Source organism: Oryctolagus cuniculus, chromosome 1, assembly GCF_964237555.1.
Source record: "Oryctolagus cuniculus chromosome 1, mOryCun1.1, whole genome shotgun sequence".
In the NCBI taxonomy this organism is placed as follows: Eukaryota; Metazoa; Chordata; class Mammalia; order Lagomorpha; family Leporidae; genus Oryctolagus; species Oryctolagus cuniculus.
In genome coordinates, this window is record NC_091432.1 from 22543201 (window position 1) to 22562559 (window position 19359).

The 19359-nt window shown below is 43.4% G+C and overlaps 1 pseudogene; it reads left to right on the plus strand.

Moving 5' to 3' along the window:
* Positions 1-6054: 6054 nt before the first annotated feature.
* On the plus strand, positions 6055-7330 carry LOC100345476 (aldo-keto reductase family 1 member B1-like; annotated as a pseudogene).
* The last annotated feature ends 12029 nt before the right edge of the window (positions 7331-19359 follow it).

The window sequence follows — 19359 nt, forward strand, 5'->3', positions numbered from 1 at the left end:
CTTTATAGGCTGGTATAGTAGGTTATGTTGTATAGATTTGTGTAAGTACACTGTATGTTGTCTGCACAATGATGAAACCACCTGATGATAAATTCTGAGAACATATTTCATTGTTAAGTGATACATTACTGTGTTGTATTTTGCATCATGATTTGCGAAGATGACCATATATCACATATCTATAGGGGAAAATTTTGAAAATCCAGAGTAAGAATTTGCAAGCTAAGTCCTGTGGGCAAATCTGGCACATCATATGTTTTTGTGTGACTCCCAACCCAAGAATAGCTTTTACATTTTAAAGAATTGAAAAATAATTGAAAAAATAACATTTTGTGGGGTGGGCATTTGGTGTAACAGTTAAAATGCTGCTTGGGAGACCCACATCCCAACTCTGAGTACTGGGATTTGACCTTGGGTTCTGCTTCTGATTCCCATTTTCTCATAATGTGCAGCCTGGGAGGCAGAAAGTGATGGATCAAGTACTTGAATCCCTGCCAGACATGTGGGAGACTTGGATGGAATTCCAGGCTCCTGACTTTGACCTGGCCTAGACCTTGCTGTTGTAGGCATTTGGTGAGTGAAGTGAATGGAAGATCTCTATCTGTCTTCTGTCAATCTCTTTTCTTTGTCTCTCTGCATTTCAAACAAATACAAAGAAACAAGAAAAAATTTAAAGATATTTCAAAAAATGATAAATAATTATGAAATATGTGAAAATTATATAAAATTCAAAATTGTCTATAAATTCTCATGAGACACAAATATATACATTCATTTACAAAGTGTATATGCTTTTGTTCCATGGTGCTAGAATTGAACAGTTACAATAGATTGTGTGGTCTACAAAGCCTAACTTTATGCATCTCTGTATTTGAAAGTCAGGGGGGAGACAGAGAGAGAGAGAGAGAGAGAGAGATCTTCTATCTGCTGGTTCACTCCTCTAATGGTTGCAATGGCTGGGACTGGGCCAGGCCAAACCAGGAGCCAGGAGTCTCCTCTGGGTCTCCCATGTGGGTGCTGGGGCCCAAGGACTTTGGCCATCCTCTGCTGTTGTCTGCGACTCTGTAGCCAGGTGCTGGAGGAGATGTCAACTTCTGAGAGCAAGGGGAGAGCAGACTGTGGCAGCCTATGTCACTGGTGACATTGCCTGAGGAAGAATCTTGTGGATCAAACTGACTTTGAGTCCCACCTGAAATGCTAGCAGGGAGCAGGGTACTACTCACTGTATGTAGTGAAGGAAAAGCACATTTTTTCTCCCCATCTCCCCAGAAGGGTGCCTGGTGTCTGGCAGGTAGAAGGTACCATCTGGACACCAGTGGAAGCTGTAGTGGCCCTTGTGTGTACATGACCAAGGTATTTTACCAGGGGTGCTCCTATACCCTCCAACTAACACAGGCATTGGGACTCAAACTGTAAACGTGGAGCAACCACAAATAGTTGGCTCTGAGAACATCTTTTCTCCATGAATGGGATAGCCTCATGGGGCTGAGACTGGATCCTTGCCCTCTGTGACTGCAGGAATTCATGACTGTACGAACGGTTGGGGTTGTAGCTGGAACTCTGGCTTCAGAGGCTCAGAGTACCCTGACTGCCTGGGGTGGGTGAGAGTCCTGTGCTCACACTGAGAACTGGGCAGATACTTTGTGCAGTTCATGCACCTGCAGGGTGGGGGTTGCACTATGGGCATTGCACCCTTTGCAAGAGAGGAGATGAGGTTGTCATTACACCAATAGGCATGATCATATCCTCCCCTTGTTGACAATAAAGGAGATCTACTACACCCAACATGGGTATCACCCTTGTCTGTTGCTCTGCCTTTGAGCACTGACCAGAGCTCTGTGATCCCACCCAATACACACATCTAGATATCCACTGAAGGAGCAGACACTCCACTAAGCCAAAGAGGCATAGTTCAAAATAAGGCTCATCAGGAGAGAAAACCAAAAATTGTTTCCACAAATGACTAAAAATAAATGAAGAAAAAAAGGAAACAAGAAAAAAGAAGACAGCATGACTCCCCAAAAGGAACACAACAACACTTCAATATTAGAATGTGAAGACAAGGGGCTGGTGCTGTGGCACAGTGGGTGAGGCCCTCACCTGCCATGATGGCAATCCCATATGGACACTGGTTCCAGGCCCAGCTGCTCTACTTCCAGTCCAGCTCTCTGCTATGGGCTTTGAACCCAATACTCCACACTTGGACATCTATCTTGTACTCTAAAATTATCACTACACAAGCACATATCTGCAAGATTATTTATTGCAACACTTTCTGTGGCAAAAAGTTGGAAATCAAGTGAATGCCCATTATTTGTGGACTAGTCATATAAATTATTGTAGGTTCATATGAGAGACTATTACATAGCTTTTGAGAAGCAGGATTGGGAGTACTATGTCTCTTTATATGAATGAATTTCCTTGAAGTATAAGAAAAACAAGATATGTGTCTAAGAGTGTGTATATTTGTACTTGCTTATATATAAACATGGAGAAAATATAGACAAATATGAGTACTAAGTCAATAACACACATTATCTGAATAAGAGAGGAGAAAGGAGGAAGCAATCAGGAAAGAAAGGGAAAAGGCAAAAGATGAAACTGAAAACACATATCGCTTACATGAATTGATCTTTCTTATGCATTTTAAAACACATATTATATGTTAAAAGAACTGAATAAAGTAGATGATGAATTTGAAGTTAGTGCCCGCCCCCACGTTGCATGGTGCATGTCTACAAGTTACAGGCTTCTTGGTTGTCATCTGAGAACTGCTCCAGTGAAGTGGAAGAATGCAGGGAAAAATTCCAATGGCTTTGTCAAAGAGGGCATAAATGCTGGCTTCAGTCCAGTCTAGTGTCAGGGAATAAAGATTCTCAGAAGTTAAACACTGAGAATTTTAGAATATTTCTCAGGATTTAGTTCTGCTCTTGCAGACTTGCTTTGTCTTTGAATTTGTTTGTGCTTACCAGGTCCTTCTCACCAGACCCACAGGACAGAAGGAAAGATGTCATAGCCTTGGCTTTAAGTCCTAGCTCAGCTGCATTCTTCCCACCATGATATTGATTAAACCAGTGGTTGTCAAACTTAAGCATGACTTGGGGTCACTTGGAGGGCTTGTTCAATCACCAGTTCCTGGGTCTTCCTTCCAGAGTTTCTGATAATCTGCATTTCTGGTAAGTTACTGTTGCTGTTGCTGGTCCAGGGACCATATTTAGGAAATAACTGAATTAAACCACTCCATTTCTTGAATCATCCTTTTTTCCCTGTAGACAAAATGAAAATAAGAGGCTTATGGTATGTTTGGGTTTCAAGGATGTTGTGGATTGTATCTTTTCCCTGTGTAAATGAGGGAGCAGGCATCCACAGATGTGAGATCAATGCTTGTTGAGAGTCAGGATGGAAACACAGGACTTTTGAGTTCTGAGGCAATGTCTGTGGTGCCCAGCTGTTTAATGCTGTCTGTACTGATGCCTTGTGGCAAGCATATGAGCTAATGCTTAAGAGCTCCTCTTAGGCCCTTCCAAAAGCAAAACTTATCATTATCACTTATTGAATCCTAACAGTTGATGGAGTTAGGGTTAGCGGAGGTCTTTGGAGATGTCCAATAAGAAGCATACTCTTTCATGGATACATTCTAAACCAAATGATAAATAACATATAATAGCTAGGGGGTGAAATACTTTCATTACTGACATAGAGTTTGAAAGATTAGGTTTTGTCTATTGATAAGGGATTTACAAATCTGAAATCCTAGAATTAGGATAGGAAATGAAGGCTTTCCCCTCCAATGCTTCTATTTTATTTTTTAAAAAAAGTTTAAAAAATTTGAAAGACAGAGTCGAGAGAGAGAGAGAGAGAGAGAATCTTACATCTCTGGTTCACTCCCCAAATGGGCACATGGCCAGGGTTGGGCCAGGCTGAAGCCAGGAGCCTGGAACTCCATCTGGGTCTCCCATGTGGATGCAGGGGACCCCAAGGATTTGGGACATCTTCCTCTGCTCTTCAGGCACATTAGAGGGAGCTGGATCAGATGCAGAGCAGCCAGGACTCATATCAGCGCTCATATGGGATGCTGACATCACAGGAGGTGGCTTAACCTGCTGCACCACAATGCAGCCCCTCTTTAATGCTTTTTAAATCTAGGAACTGTATTTTTCTGCTGAATCTCACTAACTATTTACATAGTCCCGTGAGACAGATCACACTACTATCCCTTTATAGCCGAGGAAACTGAGTCTCAGAAGGACTAAATGAATTGTCTAAGAGGGAGCTTGGACTGGTACCAGAATGGTACTGTTAACACCCATCTGCACAGAGCTTACATCACCATTTCCTTTCGTGGAAACTTATCTGTTTATTACTGGGATTGGGTTTTAAATTGGGAGCAGAGAAGCTCAATGGAAGACAGCATCAGTCTCTGTTGCTATGGGGCGCACCAACCATCAGCCACCACAGGGGGGAGCTGCAGTGGCGGCTGACACCCTGCATGGACCTTCAGTGGTCAGTTGCTCTGTTACTTTCCTTTTGCTTCCTAACTTGAGGACTTTTTTTTTTGTTTTGTTTTTTTGGTCTGACTGTAAGACAAGAGCATGCAGGACAGGAAATTCTGGGAAATGTGGTTCTAGCTTGGCTAAATTGACAGCAAAAAACACATATTCTGGGGGAATTATTTGTATTTTTTTAATCTGTCACCTAATTGACAAATAAAAATTGCATAAACTCAAGTTATATAATGTTATGTTTGGATATATGTATACATAGTGAAATTATTGCCATAATCAAGCTAGTTAACCCATATTCATCACCTCACATAGTTACCGTGTGTGTGCTCAGATCTACTCTGAACAAATATCAAGTACGTAATTCAATATTATTATTATTCAAAATATTCATTTATCTGAAACTCAGAGTTACACAGAGAGAGAAGGAGAGGCAGAGAAAGAGAGAGAGAGAGGTTTTCCATCCCCTGGTTCACTCCCCAGTTGGCCACAATGGCCGGAGCTGTGCTGATCTGAAGCCAGAAGCCAGGAGCCAGGAGCTTCTGCTGGGTCTCCCATGCAGGTGCAAGGGCCCAAGGACTTGGGCCATGTTCCACTGCTTTCCCAGGCCATATCAGAGATCTGGATTGGAAGTGGAGCTGCCGGGACTTGAACAGGCACTCATATGGGATGCTGGCACTGCAGGCGGTGGCTTTACCCACTATGCCACAGTCCCGGCCCCATAATTCAATAATAATTGTAGTCAACATCCTGTACATTGTTCAGAACTTTCTCATTTGCCTAGCTGATATTTTGTGACCTTTGACCCAATAGCTCCACATTTCCTCCATTCCCCTGTCTCTGGATATCACTGTTTTACTCTCTTAGAAATTATTGTGCCTCTGCCGTTCCCTCAGTGGCCCGCACCAAGTGCTCCCCTCGGCTGCCCTCAGGACCAGGGTCTGGTGTGGAGAGCCCTTTCTCCTGAGAAATGGGGTGTGGCCGGGAAGGGGAGTGCTCTCTTGCCTATCAGGCAATGTATGTTCGAGGGGAACCTGGTGCTAAACCATTCATAGATGACCTGCTTCTGGGTCGGGGTTTCTTGTGTAGCAGAGCAGCTACCTTGCTTCTGTCTATTGAAAGCCAGCCCTCAACACAAGGGTTTAAAAAAAGAAAAGAAATTATTGTATAGGGCCTAGCAGTGTGGTGTAGTAGGTTTAGCATAGTAGGTTAAGCCTCTACCTGTGCTGGCATCCCATTCGGGTGCCAGTTTGTGTTCTAGCTGCTCCTCTTCTAATCTAGATCTTGGCTAACGGCCTGGGAAAGATGGTCCAAGTACTTGGGCCCCTCTACCCACGTGGGAGACACAGAAGCAGCTCCTGGCTGCTTCAGATAGGCCCTGCTCCAGCCATTGTGGTCATTTGGGGAGCAAACCAGTGGATGGAAGTCCTCTCTCTCTCTGTCTCTCCCTCTCTCTCTCTCTGTAACTCTGCCTCTCAAATAAATAAAAAAAAATCTTTAACAAAAGTAATTGTGGACAATGATTCTGGGCTGGGGTCTGCGACAGGCAGCCATGGCAATGCACCTTGTGCTCTTCAGTGGCACCAAGATGCCAGTCCTGGGGCTGGGCACCTAGAAGTCGTCTCTGAGCCAGGTGACAGAGGCCATGAAGACAGTGATCGACCTTGGGTACTGCCACATTGACTGTGCCCACGTGTACCCGAACAAGAGCTAGGTAGGGGTGGCTCTGCAAGAGCTCAATGAACAGGTGGTGAAGTGTGAGGAGCTCCTCCTCATCAGCCAGCTGTGGTGCACTTTCCATGACAAGAGCCTGGTAAAAGGAGTTGCCAGAAGACACTCAGCTCCCTGAAGCTGGAGTACCAGGACCAATGTCTTACCCACTGGCCAACTGGCTGGAAGTATTTCCCTTTGGATGTGGTGGCCAATGTGATTCCCAGAGACACTGATCTTTTTTAAGATTTTTTTTTAAAGGCAGAGTTACTGGGGGGAGAGGGGGAGAGAGAGAGAGAGAGAGAGAGAGAGAAAGAGAGGTCTTCCATACATTGGTTCACTCCATAAATGGCCATCACATCTGGAGCTGTGCCAATCTGAAGCCAGGAGCCAGAAGCTTCTTCCAGGTCTCCCACATGGGTACAGGATCCTAAGGACTTCAGCCATCCTCTACTGCTCTCCTAGACCATAGCAGAGAGCTGGATTGGAAGTGGAACAGCTGGGAATTGAACTGGCGCTCATATGGGTTGCTGACAATGCAGGGGCAGTTTTACCTGCTACACCTTAGGGCTGGCACCAACACTGATTTTTTGGACAGGTGGGCTGCCATGGAGGAGCTGGTGGATAAAGTGCTGATAAAGTCTACTGTCATCTCCAGTTTCAACCATTTGCAGATCAGGAAGCTCTTAAGCCTGGTTGAAAATACAAGATGGCAGTTAAGCCGATCGATGCCACCTGTACCTAACTGAGGAGAAATTAAACCAGTACTGCCATTCCAAAGGCATCATGGTGACTGCTTACAGTCCCCTTGGCTGTCCCTACAGGCCTGGACCAAGACCGAGGAGCCTTCCCTCTTGGAAGAACCCAGGATCAAGGCAATTGCTGACAAGCACAACAAAACCACAGCCCAGGTTCTGATCCAGTTCCCCACACTGAGGTATTTGTTGTTATTCCCATGTGTGATGCCAACAGGGACTGCTGAGAACTTTCAGGTCTTTGACTTTGAACTGAGCAGCGAGGCTATGTCTCCCTTACTTAGCCACAACAGGAACTGGTGGCTCTGTACCATGGTGAGTTGTGCCACTCAGAAGGATTACCCCTTCCATAGCGAGTTTTGAAGCTGTGGATGCCTGCTCTTCCCCACATCATGTGTTCCCTCTTTTCCTTACTTTTGAGTTCTTGGTAATGGGTTGGCACAGTCTAGCCAGCGAGGGCCTGCTCAGTGGGATTTGGGAGTGAGCAGCATTATCAGATTAGAAGTCACTGCCAGTGTTTCCTTTGCCTTCCTTTTTGTCCAGCTTGGAAAATACAGTTTGGATACTCGTTTCTGACGCAGGAGAAGCAAAATTTACGAAGTCAATATAGTACCGCCAACAGTTGAGTTTTGAGTGCTTAGAACTCTAATCCTTTCAGCTAGACTTACTTTGTCTCAAATAAAAAATGCTTTTTTGAGCTTGAAAGAAAGAGATTATTGTACATACCTTATTTCACTTATCTTCAAAGTGCTTTCTAAGGCGGAGTTCCATTTTACAGGTGGAGAAACCAAGGTTTAACACGTTATGTAACTTGTCCAGGATACTAACCTGGCTAACACAATGAGGGGATTTGACTTCAGATCTGTGTGACTTCAACCTACCCTCCTAGCCCCTGAATGGCACTATACCCTGATTTCTCTCTGTATTACTTTTCTGGACACTGATGTCACTGGCACAAAGTCAGAGACATCACACAAATCTGCTCTGGGTATACTTGGACCACAAAATGCTTTTCTCACCTTTCCTCATTCCCTAGACCAGAGAACCTCATAGCAAGGTCACTGTGATTGGATTATAAATTGCTGAAGTATTCATCCACCCTCCACTCAAACATACTTATGGGAGGGCTTGGAGCAGCAGAAGACCTTGGGAAGGTCATCTCCACTTCTTAGCAGTCTCATTCATGTATCCCTGTGTTTGTCATCTTTCAATCACTATGAAAAAGACCTAAGAAGGGTTACTTATAAAGGAAGAAGATTAATTTTGGCTCATAGTTTTGGAGGTTCACAGACTAAGATTGAGTGATACCATTGGTCCAGTATCTGGTACACATTCTGCTTTTAGATAGTCGAAGGTGTACAGAGAAAGAATTGCAAGGTGAGCTGGGAAGCAGAAAGTAAACACAGATTGAAACAGCTTAATCACCAAGCCTTTCATAACTACCTTATGAGGGCATGCCCCAATGATCTAAGGACCTCTCATTCTGCTCACCTCCCAAACACCATGATTAGATCAAGTCTCTTCTTAATCCATTAACAATTAACATTAATCTATTAACCAATAACATTAAACTTGGAGGCCTACCCCCCAACACAAGGGCCTCTAGGGGACACCCAAACTATTATCCAAACCATAACAACTGTGTTTGCTGTGACTCAAAGGCTGGAGAGCAGTGCCATAGTCTCCTGGGAAATGATTCAGCCCGCAGAGATAGATTTTGCTGGCTTCTGGGAAATTAATCTAAGAGAGGAATGGAGCAAACTGACTTGCAGTCTGTTAGCATGAGGAATACTGGCTAGAACCAGTGGAGGAAAAAGTCTTCACATGGCAATGTCAGGCTCTCTGGTGGCAGTCAGGCGTCTTGATTTTGAGTTTTGTTTTATAAACATTTTTCATGCCTGTCAGTTCTCCAAAAGGAGCCAAGTTCATCTCTGTGGCAGGTGAGGTGCAAGAGCCACAGTGAATATGTCAGAGCAGAAGAAAAAGCTCTACTCTAAAACAGCTGGAAAAGGGAGAACAGAGCCTTGCTCTTATCATGGAGTCTGGACAATACTGAGGGGAACAAAAGATCACTCAATGGGATGTTTAATGGAAAATATCCTCCTCTTTCTGCAGCTTTAGCTGAGGCCCCCAGCTGAGGATGCTGGCTGATAAATGATCATACCCACCATAAAGCAAGTTGTCAATCACCTCTCAGCCAGACTTGCCAAGAAACAGCCACCAATGCCCATCTCTCTTGACAAGGGCATTTAAAAAAGCCTAGAGATTCATTATAGTAAAATGAAACAGAACTTCCTTTTGGTTGGGTTTTCCCAGAAGCAGATCTTCAAACAAAGTAATTTGTTAAGGGAAATAGTCACAGGAGACTGCAGCCAGGGATAGGAGCTGGCCAGAGAAGAAGACCCAAGTGAGGTACTATTTCAGGTGGAGCCCCTAGGCCAGGCTGATCTCTATAGGACTTGGTGCATAAATGGCACTTCAACCTTTGCTCCACCTTGAGGCAAAGGCTCTGAGCTTATGTACTTATTCCCATCAGGGGCCTGCCTGCTTGTGGATGTTGGTACCCAAGGGCGATCTTTGGAAGGTTGCAAGTGTTAGTATTAACAGCAAAGTATTGTAGAAATTGGGGGATGAGCTGACAAAAGGGATACAAGGGATTTCACTGCTGCCACAGCAACAGTGTCTTCATAGAAGGGAGTGTGTGAAGTGAAGCACATCCTCTCCCCATCACAGCAGTTGGAGTCAAAAGAGGACAACCACATATGGAGGTTGGGGTTGTCGATATGTGCAGTCTTGCTTCTCTCACATCTCAGCATCTGTCTAGTGATATGCTTGATGAGCTGAAGAAACTTGTAGATCTCCTGTTGCTACCAATGTGCCAGAGAGGAGCATGGTGAGCATTGTGGGGAAAACTTGATTTGTGCCTCATAGACTGCTGTAGGCACCAAGGCTAGAGAAAGCAGAAGAAATAGCACTTCAAAAGGGCATATCGAAGAGCCAACGGTTCCAGCCACTATTCCTTACTTATCCCAAATGCCCATTTTACTGTAAAGTGGTGAATTAAGCCTTTGATTACAGAGCAGATTAAAATTATGCTTTTGCAAGAATTAGTACAAAGCAAAGAAGGAAGAAAAGAAGGAGAGTTGGGGGCAGAGAAGGAAGCATGGTTATCTTATTAGAACTGTACCTATGAAATGCATGAAATTTGTTCTCTTTTATTAATAAAAATTAAAAAAATTAAAAAAGGTTTAGAGCTTTGGGGTCAGCCAGCTTAGATTTAAATGTCACCTCTGCCATTACTATTGACTGTATGATCTTGTCTAATTGTCGAACCTTGCTAAGATTAGAATTGCATTGCCATGATTGAAATGTTAGTATTAGATGACATAGCACATGTAGAGTACGTAGCAGAGTATTTAGCATGGATGAACAGCACAATATACTATCGTTTCATTATTTCCTCAGGTCTGATTTTAATTCTTTGTTCTGCTTGGAAATTCAATCCCTGAGTTTGGACTACATATGCATATTGAGGAACTATGGGTTTAGGGTGGGGAGAAGGGGTAAAAGAGAGAGGCAGTCAGTCAGGTTCAGGAGGGCATCTGTCTGTGCAAGGGTCTAGGACAAAGCTGGAGAGAGAAAAAGGAATTAGCAGTGATGAAAGCATCATTGAGTATGCCTTGGGACTCTAAGTATTAGTCATTTGACTTTCCCTTTGCATTTTATTTATTTTCTATTCAGAATCATCAAGCTCCAAGTTAAGTTTCAAAATTGAATGAATCATACTGTTATCCTTGAGAACTACGTCAGGGACAGAAAGTATTATCCTCATTTCACCAGTGAGAAACTGATAAACAGAGAGGCTAAATGATTGGTACAAGGTCACAAAGCCAGAAATAGCATTTATGGTCAAGATGCTGGCCTTTAGATGCTGCTGTATCCTCCCTTTATAGGAGAGAGAACAAAGGTGGCATTATTGATATGGAAGAAATGGGGAAAGGACTATCTTGATTGATCACCTATCATATGCTAAGTACATTTAGTATTAGTATTTTTTCAAATTATCACAACTACCATATGAACCATGTTGGTACCACAGTCTCAACTTAACATATGAGCAAACTAAGTCTGATGAGATTTGAACAAATCTTCCTGACTACAGAATTTGTGTTGTTCTCATGATGTCAGGTTGCTCCTGGATATTTGATTCTTGCTTCTATTTCGTAAGGAGACTGAAGAGGTCCAGTGGGGCTTCCTCTTGGGTGACCCTATTCAAATGTCTCCTCCTCCTACCCCCAATCTCTGGAAACCCTGAGCCTACTCTGTGACAACCGGATGCTCCCCTTTCCATTTCTTGCTGCTGCTTCATGCCCTCTGCCTCATCCTCTCCTCAAAATCTAAGAACAGGAGGGACCTTGATGAACTTTTCCAGTGATGACCAACCCTGTGCAGTCCCCGAAGTCCTTAGTCAGTGAACATTTGTTATATGATGCAGTTCATGTCTGTAGAAATTTATTTATTGACCTTTACTGAAGCCAAGATCTTGTTAGATTCATTTCTTTATCTCTGGAACCTGGCAAGTCTATGAGCTCTTGTCTAACATATAGTTCAGTTCAAAGCAACAAGCATTCTGTAACAACAACAACAAAAACAGCAGCTATATCATTCATGTAAACCTCATTTACTCCTCAAGAAAAAGCAGACAATGATTTGTTTATTTTTCTAATCTTATAGATAAAGGAATTTGGAGTTAAAGTAGTCAATTTAGTCATCCAGAATCACATGTTTAATAAGAAAAGCTGAGATTTAAGCCCAAGCATATTTGAGTTCAAAGACTCTGCTTTTAATAATCTACCTTCTTGTTACAGACTTAAAACAGTATTTTCTTTAGCTCATAATGTTGTACACTAGCTGGAAGGCTTTTCTGGTCTGGGTCATACAGCTGATTTCTACCATGCCCTCTCATGTGTCTGCCCTCTGGGGTTGCTGGGAACTGGATGCTCTAGGGTGACCCCAGTTACATATCTGAAGGTGAGTGGCCACCTTGGTTGGGGAGCCCTGGCTCTCTACCCAACTCTCATCCTCTAGCAGTTAGTCTGGGCTGTTCACTTGATATCTCAGAGATCTAAACACTACAAGAGAATCCCGATGTACCATTAATTTTAAAGTCTCTGGTTACCCTACCACCTTTCTGTCCCTGCTCACCAATGTTCTACTGGTTAAAGCAAATTGTATGGTCAACCAGATTGAGGGCTGCAGAATTAGATTCTACCTATCAGGACGGCACTGTGGCTCAATAGGCTAATCCTCCGCCTTGCGGCGCCAGCACACCGGGTTCTAGTCCCGGTCGGGGTGCCGGATTCTGTCCTGGTTGCCCCTCTTCCAGGCAAGCTCTTTGCTATGGCCCGGGAGTGCAGTGGAGGATGGCCCAAGTGCTTGGGCCCTGCACCCCATGGGAGACCAGGAGAAGCACCTGGCTCCTGGCTTCGGATCAGCGCGATGCGCATGCCGCGGCGGCCATTGGAGGGTGAACCAACGGCAAAAGGAAGACCCTTCTCTCTGTCTCTCTCTCTCTCTCACTGTCCACTCTGCCTGTCAAAAAAAAAAAAAAATAGATTCTACCTATCAATTGTAGGCAAGGTATTTGTAGCCAATTTTGCAGTCTACCACATATATTCTCATCTAGGTAACTCAATCTGCTGAGGAAGAGGGATATGCAAACATAAAGGACAATTCATTTTGAGACTCGTTTACAAATATGGAGGTTGCCCATTGCACTAGCCTCCAAAATGCTGTAGGCAGCAAAGAGCTTGAGATTTCACTCAAGTGCATGAGATTTCCTGGGGAGAGGGGCTGGTACAGGCCTTAGGACTGCCTGAACACTGAGGAGACTCACTGGGGAGAGGCTCCTGTGACGGTAGTAATGCATCCCTTTGAACCATTTGTTTATTATTTTTTCCCAGCCTTTTTTTTTAATTTGACTGGCAGAGTGTGAGAAAGATACATCTTTCATCTGACGGTTCACTTCCCAAATGGCCACAAAAGTTGGGTCATGACCAGGCCAAAGCCAGGAGCTTGAAACTCCATCCAGGTTTCCCTGTGGGTGGTAGGGATCCAAGTTCCTAGGCCATTTTCTATTGCCTTCCAAGAAAAAATTAGCAGGGAGCTGGATTGGAAGTGGATTCCCTGGGACTTGAACTGGCTCCACCCTTCATTCTTTCTGAGGAAGATTTTGGGTTACCCCTGTATCATTGCACCACACTCTGCCCCCTGAGAAGCCTAGAGCAGCTGCATAGCAAGAAGCCCAGCTGGGCATCTCTCCAGGAAATGCCAAATCAACTTTATGGCTGGAAAATTCCAAGCTTGGTTCCTTGTGGTTTCTACTTTGGGTGTTTAACAGCTTTACACCTAACACATCTTATTTTGGGAAGAATGTTCCTTACACAGTGCTACTCTTCATGAGGTTGAGGTTGTTTAGCCCAGTTTTAAAAATTAATTATTTTATTTGTTTGGAAGGCACACACACACACACACACGTGGAAAGAGAAAGAGAAAGAGAAAGAGAAAGAGAAAGAGAAAGAGAAAGAGAAAGAGAGAAAGTTCTCTTATCAGCAGGTTCACTCTTCAAATGCCTAGGACAGCAGCCAGGGATGGCCCAGTCCAAACTGGCAGCAGAGAACTCAGTTTGGTTCACCCATGTGGGTAGCAGAGATCCAACAACATGACCCATTACTTACTGCCTTCCAGGGTATGTATTAGCAGGGAGCTGGACTTGGAAGTGGAGTGGCAATTTGAACTCTGCCACCCAGAAACAGGATGTGGGAATCCCAAGCAGTATCTTATACTCTAAGCCAGTACCAGCCGCTACTCTAGCTTTTAATGGTGTGTCTTAGTGAACGAGGGTGAGTGGGAGGGACACGCATGGGGAGCTCCTTGGGGTTTTAGGCTGCTGCCAATAGGCTCCACTCATCATTTCCATTCCAATACAAGTGGAGGCAGAGTAGTGTGGTTAAGTGTGTAGACTCTGAACAAGGCTGTATTTAAACCATGTTTCATCTATTTATTTACTCCCTGGTTAGGATAACTTGCTTAAGGTTTTTATGTTTCAGTTTATTAATCAGTAAAATTAAATTACCAATAGCAATGAGTCATAGGGTTGCTGTGAAGAGTGAATGAATTAATATATATCAAGTGCTTAGAGCAGTGCCAGGCACATGGTGAGGTTACATAAATGTAGTTGTCATTATTAATAACTATGGAAACTTTTATTAACGTTAGCATTGTTACTCAGTAATGGTTCCAACATCCAGTGACATACTTGCATTGTATCAGAGAACTTATTAAAATTATATATCTTTGTATTATACTCCTGGAAATTCTGACTATGTGATGCTCAGGAATCTACAAATTTTGTAAGGGTCATTTTAAAGAAGCTAAGCCCGGAACAATTTGTGAAAGTCATTGTATATTCTCGAAAGCCTGGCACATTTTCTTTAATACCCACCACATGGAATACTGAGATCACTCACAAAGCATCTATCAGGAAAGACATCTTTTCCTGTCCATGCATACTCTGTATGAGAAATGCACTCACCTCTTCTCCAAGAGAAAGTTCAATAGACTGTCCTTGCCCTCAAGGTGTTTAGCATCCTTCCTAGAAGGATGCCCTAATGAGAAATTAATGTCTTAATTGCTACTAATAATAGTAATTACTGAGAACTTACTGAGTGCTAAAAACTATGCAGGGAAATTTAATGGGATTAGCACTTTTACTAATCTTATTATTTCTGTGAAATAGGTACTATGTATGAGGAAACTATAGTTAATGAAGTGAATATCTTTGCCAAGTTCACTTAGAGAATTTATAGTTACTCCAGCCTCTTCAATATTATTTCAAGACTCAAACTCAGCCTCCCAGGCCTCTGTCCTTAGCTAACAATATAAACTGCTTTTTGGGAAGATAATGCTAGCTGCTTATTATAAGTTGTCAATTTCCATAATAACAGAACCCCACGAATTAGCTGGATATGCTGATATCCCCCCAAAAGGCAATAGTTCTTAGCTCCTCTTTAGTTCAGTGTCCATAAGGCTAAGTTCTGGTTAATAGGATATGAATGGAAGTGACAAATGCAAATTTGAGGTCACACCCTTGGATGTAAAGGACATGATCCTCTTTCCCTTTAACTCTTTTGCTGGAGTGACGATACTGTGTTGGGCCATTTTGCAATTAAGATGACAGTGAACTGTGGGTGAAAAACACAGAAAGTACTTGGGTCTCTGACATTGAAGGGTACTATGGACTGCTGATGTTAATGCAGATTATTAAATAAGAGAGACATAAACTTTGAGACCAAACTTTGGATCTCAACAACTGAACTCGTATCATAATGAATGCAACATTCTATCAGTGCATTGCTTTAAAAGGCTACAGTCATGAGTGACTTGCACATTTTATTATCTCAAAAAATGTTTTGAAAACGGCTTTTTATTGTTGGTTAACTGGTCTGATATGTTCTTGGGATTATCATTTCTAGGGTCTTCATAATGCTAGGTCCATTTGTATGTGTAAAGGCTTCCACAGGCCATTTCAGAGAGTGAATGAAATGTTAACCATAACATGTTCCAATTCCATAGCTTCAGTCTATCAGCCAGCTTTCTGGAAACACAGGCTCTTAAAAAGTTAACCCTTTGTCTGGCCCCAAGATGAAAATGAAGTTCTGGTGCTGTCACAGAAACTCAGATGCTGGTCATCAGCTTTTCACTTATAGTGTGCTGTTTCTATAGTTACCTTTTACTGAATGTCAGAAGAGGTGCATTTGAAATGGGTAAAATGCTCTTTCAGCTTTGTAGATCATACCTTAGTAACAGTTTTAGCTAAAGCCCAGTTTAGGGCTTAGTCTTTGCTGATTTTGTTTTTCGAGGTACGAGGTACTAAGAACTACAACTCTTAATTGAACAAAAATATTACTTGATTGACATTTAACAAGAGTGAATAATCATGGCCGGCGCCGTGGCTCAATAGGCTAATCCTCCACCTTGCGGCGCTGGCACACCGGGTTCTAGTCCCGGTTGGGGCGCCGGATTCTGTCCCGGTTGCCCCTCTTCCAGGCCAGCTCTCTGCTATGGCCAGGGAGTGCAGTGGAGGATGGCCCAAGTGCTTGGGCCCTGCACCCCATGGGAGACCAGGAAAAGCACCTGGCTCCTGGCTCCTGCCATCGGATCAGCGCGGTGCGCCGGCTGCAGCGGCGGCCATTGGAGGGTGAACCAACGGCAAAGGAAGACCTTTCTCTCTGTCTCTCTCTCTCACTGTCCACTCTGCCTGTCAAAAATAAAAAAAAAAAAAAAGAGTGAATAATCATAACAATAATGATAGTGGTTAAGCATAATGAGTGTCCAGTATGTGCCAGTCACAATGCCAGATGTTCACATACATTATGTCACTTAATTCTCACTCTCACTCCCCAAGGTAGGTGGTAGTGCTATCCCATTTTCCAGATACGAAAGCAGAAGCCTCTAAGATTGCATTTGAAGAAACTGCAAATCATACTGCTAGTTTTCTATCAAGTTTACTGGAGGCAGAGGTATCTGGATAACCATGACAATAGCTAATATTTTTTTAAAGAGTTTATTTATTTATTTAACAGGTAGAGTTACAGACAGTGAGAGAGAGAGATGGAGAGAAAGGTCTTTCTTCCGTTAATTCACTCCCCAAATGGCTGCTATGGCCGGAGCTCCGACGATCTGAAGCCAGAAGCCAGGTGGCTGGCACTACGCCCATCCAAAGCCAGGAGCCAGGTGCTTCTCCTGGTCTCCCATGCAGGTGCAGGGGCCCAAGCACTTGGCCCATCCTCCACTGCCCTCCTAGGCCACAACAGAGAGCTGGAATGGAAGAGGAGCAGCCGGGACTAGAACCCAGCCCCCAAATGGGGTGCCGGCGCCGCAGGCGGAGGATTAACCTAGTGCGCCACGGTGCCTGCCCCAATAACTAATATTTTTAAAGTTCTTCCTAGGCAAACATGTGCTGAGTGCTTTATACATTATTTTATTTAATTCTTACAAAAACATATGACACACATCTTAATACCCTTTCCAGATGAAGGAAATTAGGGACCACAAAAGTTCAATAACCTAGTCATGGTCGTACAGCTCAGAATAGCCATGGCTAGTATGTAATTACAAGTCTGTCTGACTTCAAGTCCTAGACTCATTAAACCAGCCATGCCACACTGAGCTTACACTACAGGGATGTTTATGTTACCAGCATGCAGTTCTTTATAACGTGGGATATCCATGGTAGATTTTATTTTAGGTTTTTGTGATCCAGTATATTTTATAAAAATTGAAATTCAGTGGAGCTCAACATAGTTTTAAAATATCCATTGTATTTTTGAGTGCTAAATATTAAAGACCATAGTTAGCTAAATATGGGGAAATATCAGGTATGACCAAATTTGCTTGATTTAGTGCTCTGAAGATGCAAAACACACATATATATCTAGCAAGAACAAAGCAAGAATACTCAAAAGGCATAAATCAGGTGAGTCATATTTGGGATTCTGCAAATATAATAAACTCAGACAGATGAACCCTTAGACTAAACAAAAATCCTTGAAAAGCTCAAGGGTAGGAATAACTGGAAAAGACAGCTCAAAATAAAAAGAATACACAAAAGGGACTATAACCAGTGTTTTATATACAAATACATTGTATGTGTTCAATACAGGGGAGTTTTATCATTTAAATGGTAAAATGCCCTCAGATAAATTGATAAAAGATTCTCCAGGCCGGCGCCGCGGCTCACTAGGCTAATCTTCCACCTTGCGGCACCAGCACACTGGGTTCTAGTCCCGGTCGGGGCGCCAGATTCTGTCCCGGTTGCCCCTCTTCCAGGCCAGCCCTCTGCTGTGGCCAGGGAGTGCAGTGGAGGATGGCCCAGGTGCTTGGGCCCTGCACCCCATGGGAGACCAGGAAAAGCACCTGGCTCCTGGCTCCTGCCATCGGATCAGCGCGGTGCGCTGGCCACAGCGTGCCGGCAGCGGTGGCCATTGGAGGGTGAACCAACGGCAAAAGGAAGACCTTTCTCTCTGTCTCTCTCACTGTCCACTCTGCCTGTCAAAAAAAAAAAAAAAAAAAAAAAAGATTCTCCAACATGGGACGGCGCCATGGCTCAATAGGCTAATCCTGCGGCGCCTGCCCCCTGGGTTCTAGTCCCGGCTGGGGCACTGGATTCTGTCCTGGTTGCTCCTCTTCCAGTCCAGCTCTCTGCTGTGGCCCTGGAGTGCAGTGGAGGATGGCCCAAGTCCTTGGGCCCTGCCCCCACAAGGGAGTCCAGGAGGAGCACCTGGCTCCTGGCTTCGGATCAGCATGGTGTACTGCTGCAGTGGCCATTGGGGGGTGAACCAAGGGAAAAGGAGGACCTTTCTGTCTGTCTCTCTCTCTCTCTCCCACTGTCTACTCTGCCTGTCAAAAAAAAAAAAAAAAAAAAAAAAAAAAAAAAAAAGACTTTCCAACAATGAAGAAGAAGAAAAAAAGAAACCTAAAAGTATATGATCTTTTTCAAAACAGGCTAAAATGGTCCTTCCAGTTTTGAAATTTTTGTGGGTATGAAGAATTTTCAGCCACTGCACTGTATCATATAAAAATTGGCTTCAGATCAATCGAATTGGTAGAGTCCCTTCTTGCTTCTCAATCTCACAAACTTGTATTCTTTTCTCTATCCAAATTGCCTCTCCCTGAGTTGAATGTGCTCATTATTCTCACAGCAACAGTTCACATGTGGCTTCCATGTTCCTTAAATATCACCCTTCCCACAAAGATTAATTTTCTTTAAAAAAATGCAAGATTGTTGGACTACTTTTCTGAAAGTCTTACAGTGATTTCCACCACCTTTATGATAAAGTCTACTTTTTCCATTCAGTATAAAAAGCCCATTGTGATTTTGCCTATTTTTCATTCTCCTGGTCTGCCTTTTCTTTTGTTAAGTCAAAACTCTTGAGATGGAGGGATTTCCGTAATAAAAAGATTTATTGAGCCATTATAGATACTATCCAGAAACAGGACCAACCCTGGGAAAAATTAACACAAACTGCCAGCAGAAATGCTAAATAGTAGTTGGAAAAACTTCTACCAGACCCAAAGGCAGGGGCATTTTTATAAACTGTGTAAGGAGTGCATGCTTACGTTGAACTTAATTTGGCTATAGATGAAGCAGGGTTGGGATGGGAGAATCTGTATTTAGAGTATAGTATGCAAGGTGGAGTAATTATTGCCTTTGTATTGGTTGGGGTAAATATTTGGGAAGGTTTGTATACAGGGTGCAGTGGTCCTGGTGGTTGGCCAAGGTAGGATTTAAGGTAAGGTTTCAATATAAATTTAGAAATACAGAAGAGTCT